This window comes from Podarcis filfolensis (genome assembly GCF_964270895.1).
Source record: "Podarcis filfolensis genome assembly, chromosome: 7".
Taxonomy (NCBI): domain Eukaryota; kingdom Metazoa; phylum Chordata; class Lepidosauria; order Squamata; family Lacertidae; genus Podarcis; species Podarcis filfolensis.
The window spans coordinates 37777458-37785035 of NC_139603.1; positions in this window are offsets into that span (position 1 = coordinate 37777458).

The window sequence follows — 7578 nt, forward strand, 5'->3', positions numbered from 1 at the left end:
GTCGTGAGCCTTCCGGTTAGGAGCCGGGGAATATGCCGACCTGTTGCTAGAGCTGCGTCAAGGGGCTGGCGCAGCGGGTCTCAGGCATAGGAGAGACTCAGAAAGGGAAGCCTTGCCCACGGCACACCCGGATTGTGGAACAGATTGCTCAAAATTTAGATATAAGTACCACCGAGATGTACAGCCGGTGGAAATAATAATTTATTCGCAGGGGAAGGGCGAGTTTGCTTAGTCGGTTGGTGAAGGACCGATGGGGTTCGTTTTTGATAATATAGTGTGTGTGTGTGTGTGTGTGTGTGTGTGTGTGTGTTGTGCCAAACCGAAGGCCAGGTGCAAGGATGACCCCTCCGGTCCGCTTGCATGTAAATTATAATTTCACAAGAGGATGTTTCTAGAAGATACGGGGTTAGCTGAAAGGGAGAGGCAAGAGGATGATATCTGCCACCAAACAATTTCTGGGTTACAAGTATAGTAAAGGAGCAAATCAAGGAAGCTGTAAAAGTCAGAAGGCAACTTTGGCAAAATACAGAATTGCAGAATTGTAGAGTTGGAAGGGAACCTGAAGGTCCTCTAGCCCAACCCCCTGCAATGCAGGAATGTCAACTGAAGCATCTATGACAGAAGGCCATCTAACCTCTGCTTAAAAACCTCCAAGAAAGGAAAACCCGGCACCTCTGAGGGAGTCAGCAAATATTAACATACAGTGGTACCTCGGGTTACATATGCTTCAGGTTACAGACTCCGCTAACCCAGAAATAGTACCTCGGGTTAAGAGCTTTGCTTCAGGATGAGAACAGAAATTGTGCGACGGCAGCAGGAGGCCCCATTAGTTAAAGTGGTGCTTCAGGTTAAGAACAGTTTCAGGTTAAGAATGGACCTCCGGAATGAATTAAGTTCTTAACCCGAGGTACCACTGTATAAGAGAAAAAGGCATGCAGCAAATTAACACAGTGAATGTAAATTAAGTACCCTGTTTCTTAAGACAGCTCTGTAATATGTTGTCATATTTAAAACAGAAGAAATCAGAGCTCATATTCAAAAAGCAGCACCCAAAAATCTCAGCTGAAATAACTGAGCAGGTTTTCTGCATACTGTACATTTTGCCTTTGAAAAAAACCCCAAAAATTCTGTGGTGTGTGCTAGCACGAACAGTCCACAAGGTGGCCTCTTGTGCCAGCAGTGAAAACTACGGTAACTAAAAATAACTGAGTTAGTTCTTGGTATGAGCTTTCGTGTGCATGCACACTTCTTCAGACACGAAAGCTCATACCAAGAACTAACTTAGTTGGTCTTTAAGGTGCTACTGGAAGGAAAAAAAAATTTTTGTTTTGACTATGGCAGACCAACACGGCTACCTATCTGTAAAAATAACTGGTTTTTCATCTTGAACTAAAAGAAATGCATATATTTACTTGCAGTAAGTTCCAGGCTTCGTAAGCTATTAGAATGTTTGGATCTGTGCATTTTGTAATGAGATGCTGAACTTTTCAGTATCACTATCAAATCAAACTCTGTTGCATCAGTAGCAGGACCTCACTTATAAATTGGTCTCATTCCACAGGTCTACCTTTCTCAACATAGTTAAATCTTGGGATCCTTAAACAAAGAAGCAGAAATCACTGCCTTGCTCACTTTTTCTGAAAAATTGAGGGCCAAGCAGGTGGGCGCATAAGGACTCAATCCCATGTGAAACAAGCAATGTTGGCAATATGAGAGAAATTGTGTCACACACAGTGTTAGATTTGCAATGCCTATACAGAAATAAGTCCCATTGGCTTCCTTGGAGCTTGCTCCCAAGTGTATGCTTAACTGAGTAAGCCCACTGAGAACAGTGTCTTGTAATTCTGAGTAAACATGCATGGGATTGCACCCTAAGACTGCATTCTATTTCCACTTACCTGGAAGTAAGTGCTCTTGAACTCAGTGAAACTCACATCTGAGCAAACACAACTAGAATTGTATTGTTAGTGCAAGAATAACTTCTAATCTTATGTGTTAATTTTGAAAGTGTGTAGTCCCAGGGTATGAGCTGAAAACACATGAGAATACTGCCTTCCTGAGGATAAGCAGGTCTGGGTGTGCTTAGTGGATGGGAGACCTGTAGCTCTTGGCTGAATTCCATTACTGAAGAAAGATGGGATATAAATGTAAGAAAATCAATTAAGGATGCCACAATAAACACATGCCTAGAAGCATCCCCAGCTCTGAGCAACAATAATATTTTTAAAAGTACAAACTTGTAGAATATTACCTGGCATGCTGATGGTAATAGTGTGTTGTAGTGAATGCAACACACTGCATTGGGTCTAATACTGTATTCTAGATATAAAAAAGCATGAAAGGGGCCTGTGACGACAGACATTGTGAAAGCTTAAATTGTTGGAAGGCCACTCTGTTGCCCAGAGTGATAGTGGCATTCAGCATTCCCTGATCAGCATTCAACACCTAACTCCTTTGTATAGTTCTGTTTCGGCTTGTGCATAATGCTCTGCTCTTACTAGTCAACTGGTTTGCCACTTCTAGATCATATTTTTCCTAGCACGTCATAACTGTACAAGTTTGCAACCTACTCAAAAGCCATACAGGTATGTATTTTGATGATTGCACAATTTACTGTGGCTTTTGGATATTTATTCAGGCATCTATCAGAACACCCATTAGTTGTCTGAACCCAGCAATTGAGAGGGATGTGCCTGGCTTTAAAGTAAGCATTAAAAACAACTGTCAGCATGAGATGATCTTGTTCTTAATGCATTATACACATGGAGCATCTGGGCAAAATACAGAACAAGACATCTTTGCAGTTCCTAAAAGCGTGGTCCCTCCTGCTTCTTGTTCAAGCATCAGATGAAAAATGGCATCTCTTTCAGATTTTTTTACTTGCATCTCTCCCATTGCCCACTCAATGAAACTATCTCTACATTAGGATGCAGTACAGCTTCTCTAACAGCTCACAACAGCTTTAGTACTTATTAGTGGCATTAATGAGCAAGATACATGGTTGGCTCATCAAAAAAGATTTCACTGCCCAACTGATAACGCTCAAACATCTGCCAACTCTTGTGATGTTTCAGCTTGGCTGCCAGATATCAGAAAGAAATATTTATATGCTAAATGTATTTTTAAAAACTGCCTCCCAGTAGGTGGGTTTTTTTAGGAGAGGAAATAAGTTTCATGTCATTTCTATATAAACAAGAGATCCATTTGTTATGAATGCAAATAAGAGAAATACCTCATTTTCAAAGGGCCGCTTTATTGCTTTATGACTGATGAGACTTAAAATATAGGGAGCAATGGACTGGTATGTTCACTAGAATGTCCCTTGCTGCATGAGTTCACCCTGTTTAATTATTCTTCTCTTGAAGAGACAGCTGTTGTTAACCATAGTGATTTAATTTAATGAAAGTGAGAATGCTTATACCAGAGGTTTTCAACCTTTTTGAGTCCACAGTTCCCTTGACCAACAACATTCTTTCTGTGGCTGCTCTATGGGGCAACGTGCTCCGAGCCTCAGAAGCCCAGTTATTTCATGCCTTGTCTGCAGAGGCGGCCACCCCTCACCCCTTTTTGAACACCCTCACTTGCGGAATGTGCCCTCAGCCTCCTCCCCACTCTCCCTGGGAGTCTCTAGGGCAGCTGCCGCCACCACCGCCCCTGGTCACTGAGCTGTACCCCCTGCCCCAAAGAGAGGTGCCTCCTCAGGCCACCCCACAGAGGCCTGGGAAGAGGAGGCCCCCAGTCTTAGCTGCCTGATATAAACTGGTCAAAGGTGAATGTGAGGCCAGCACCTTACCTTAGGAGGCAGCAGCAGGCACCGCTGGACCTACATGGTAGAAAGGCTCCCCTTCAGCACCAGGCACTCAACTCCCAGGCAGACGTTGCACACAGCAAGCACAAGAAAGGCCAGTGTGCTTCCTTCTGCCTGCTCGGCCTCCCACTTGTCCATCCATTCCCAGCACCAAGGACTCCCTCACCCACCTGCTTGCTTACTCTGAGGCCACCTCAGCTCCTGGCAACTAGCACCCCCTTGGCAGCCCAAGAGGACCTGGGGCACTTGTAGCCAGGGCTGATGCGACAAACAGCCACGTAAGCCAGGCATAGGCAAACTCGGCCCTCCGGATGTTTTGAGACTACAATTCCCATCATCCCTGACCACTGGTCCTGTTAGCTAGGGATGGTGGGAGTTGTAGTCCCAAAACATCTGGAGGGCAGGTTTGCCTATGCCTGGTGTAAGCCTTTGAGAGGCAGAGAAGCAAGAGGGTATCAGAAGAGGGAGGGAAGGAAGGAAAGAGGGACAGAGGCCAGTGTTGCCCTCAATGCACGTGACTCTCATTCAAGGCACCCCAGGGTGCCACGGCACACTGGTTGAAAACCACTGTGTTAGGGGATCACATTACTCATGTAGATCTGTCAGATTTCCCTGCAGTTCTTCCTTTGTGTGGTGACACACAGGATGAGGTTTTGCTAAGTACCCCTAGATATGAGTCCCGCTATCAGGATGGCAGAGGGGACAATCTTGCTTTCCCAGGTCATCTGCTTTGCCAGAGAGCTTTCTGCGTTTAAGGTTTTGTGCTAATGCAGTCCATTTTGTAATGTGCACTCAGTTCAAAACACAACATCTGTCACTGTGGAAGAAAGGGCAAAATAGAGAGCCAAACAGTAATATTGAAGAATTCTGGCTCAAGAAATGGAATGAGCCTCAGTGTATGTTTATATTAGCACCCATCCTCTCAACTACCTTAAGCCCCTGGTTTGTTTATATACAACTAACAAAGGCTGACAAGATGTAAAAGAGCCCCTGGATATTACGGCCTCAGCTCTCATTAATTCTGTAAATAGCAGTCTGTGGTGTGCAGGTGACTGGCACAAAGAATTCCATTTGAGCATGGGCCTTGGGGTTACTCAAGACAGTGAGCCAAAGTATGTCTAAGCTATGTTGGGTCAATGTGTCTTATGGATTCAGTTTAGCAGCCTGAATAAATAAGCTCCAAAAGTGTGAGCTTTTGGATATTATGAAGCTGGTCATATGTGAAACCAAAACAAACAATGTTGCTCAGCTCAGCCTAGCCTCAACACTGCAAATGGGTGTGATTGCAGGATGAGCATGGGCAGTGTGGGTTGTGCAGTGGGGTTTTTTTGTAGTCAGCAGGGGTAGAACTATTCCCACCCCACCCCACCCCCCTTCCCAACCATTGATATACAGAATGCTTTCCTTTACTTGTTTGACAGCACCTTCATAGACTACTGTGTTATGTTCTGGCTGGGTATTATGGACTCACACCAGAATGGGTTTCCAAGCAGTGGTCTGTGGAGAAATCTCACTCCTGACCTTCATTCCATCAGTCAACCTTTATTTCAGGCTCAGCCATATTGTCTGGTAGCTTGGAGCCCAATTCATGTGCAAGGAGCTGTGACCACACTCGTTTCCTTTGGTTACCCACTTAATTGCACATCAGCTGATGCCATCAATTCTGTTGTGCTGTTTGTTTAGACTTCGGGTTATTTTATTTAATTGCAATCACATTTTAATCTCGATAAATAAATAAGCACATAACGCACAAGAAAACCCCAGGACAGCATTAAAGTCAGTGTGGTGTAGTGCTAAATAAGTTGGTCTAGGAACAGGGAGACCTGCCTTCAGATTATTACTTAAAGTCTTGCTGAATGTCTTTCCCATCTCAGCCTTCCTCATAGCATGGGGGTGGGGAGGCACGCAGATATGCTTTCTGGAGCTCATTGGAGAAGCGGTTGGGTGAAAATGTAAGAATGCATAAAATACATAGGTGTTATAAATAACAAAATCTGTGATGTTCATGTGACTAGAACAAATAGTTCCCAGTTTATATTCAGTACCAGAACACAGAAAAAAATCCATTTTAGTTCCCACAGCCATTTGTTTTCCTAATCTCAGCGCCTAATTAAGAAGGTGGAGATGTGAAGGCTTGTTGCTGCTGCTCTTGTTGGAAGTGAGGAAAGCTTGGTGATCTACTCCAAATCAGCCAGAGATCTACAAGCAGATCCTGGTATACTACCTGTCCATTCCTGCGTGTAAGCAACGTGTCAGGGGCGAAGCTAGGCTTTATTTCAGCAGGGTCAAAGACCCTGTTTGGCACATGCACACTTGCAGACACACACAGGCTGGGAGTCTCAATGGCTTCACTGGGGCAAAAAACCTGGCTAGCCCCCCACCTACCTGTAGCACCGGCATACCATTTAATATGTAGAAGGTCCTCCACCTTACCAAGTACAGTTGTTTTCCATTGTCTTCCTCTATTTCAAGAATTGTCAATGTGGTGCCTTTCAGATGTTTTGGACTACACCTTCCATCAGCCTCAGGCAGAATGGCTGGTGGTCAGGGTCAATAGGAATTGTAATCCGACAGTGTCTGAAGGGTAGTCTGCCACCTTGACTACCACATGCTCTGTACAGGGTGATATAACTCCATTGCTTGAATCATCTGATCGGGATTGAGGATTCAGCTATGAAGACTGGTGTGGCTTTTTGGTTGATTATTAATCTATATTTCCTTATTTAAAATGTTTACGTATCACTTTCCAATTGGAAAAAAAATACAATTCTTCTAACCTATTGACTTTATGGCTGCAACATCTGAGGTGGCAGTGAAACCAAGTCAGCCAACAGGCTGTTTAATAATGATTTTTTTTAAAGCTACAGGCAATAGACCTATTATTTAAACAAATCAATGAATGAAACCCCAATCTCTTAAACTCCTAGCAGAACTAAAACCGTCCGTTTTATAGCTCTCAGACCTTAGCGGCTCACCAATTTTGCCAATGCAAATTTTTGGATTTAGTATGGACTTTAATATATTATTATCAAGGTGGCTGGATTTAAGGTGTCAAGTAAGTATGCAGGCTGCAGATGGGAACAATGAACGAAAGAGTGTGAAGAGGTTCATAAAAGACCTCTAGACTGAAGGTAGGGGGGTGAGAGTGAAGTGGTTTGTGATAATGTTTCAGCCTCTAGGGCTTCTTGTGAGAGTATAGTAGAGCTTTTGTTTTCGCCTCTCACTTCCATTCCTCCTGCCAGCCTCAAGAAAGCTTTAGATCTTATGCATCTCATGGGTAGCATGTTTAATCTTCTTGCTGCCTTGCTGCCCTCCACCATCTCAGGCCTTTTAAATGCCTATATGAAATCCAGCTCTTGCATCCTTTTGTAAGGGATGTTTCAGGGAGGTCGCAATGCTTTGGTTCTAGTAGTTCCATCCCTGTAGCAAAGGAACTGCAATGTCCCTGCAAGGAACAAAGCAAGATTTGTCTGCATTCACAGACGCCCATCTTTTTTAATGGCGAAAGAGCTCTTCTCTTTAGTGGGTGTCTAAATGTGATGCCACATATGCCTTTCTGCATGTTTTAGTTAGAAAAGCTTGCACAGCCTGGCTGAGACTGATGTAAGTTGTAGTTCCAAACACATGGAGGGCCCCAGACTGGAGAAACCTGATCTTGCTTATCTTCAGTGCAAAATGGAATAAGGTGCTATTTAAAATAGAAAAGGTCCCTGAGCTAGAATAGTATTCAGGTAAGATGCAGGAGAAGCTTCAGACAATCCACCTTCTTT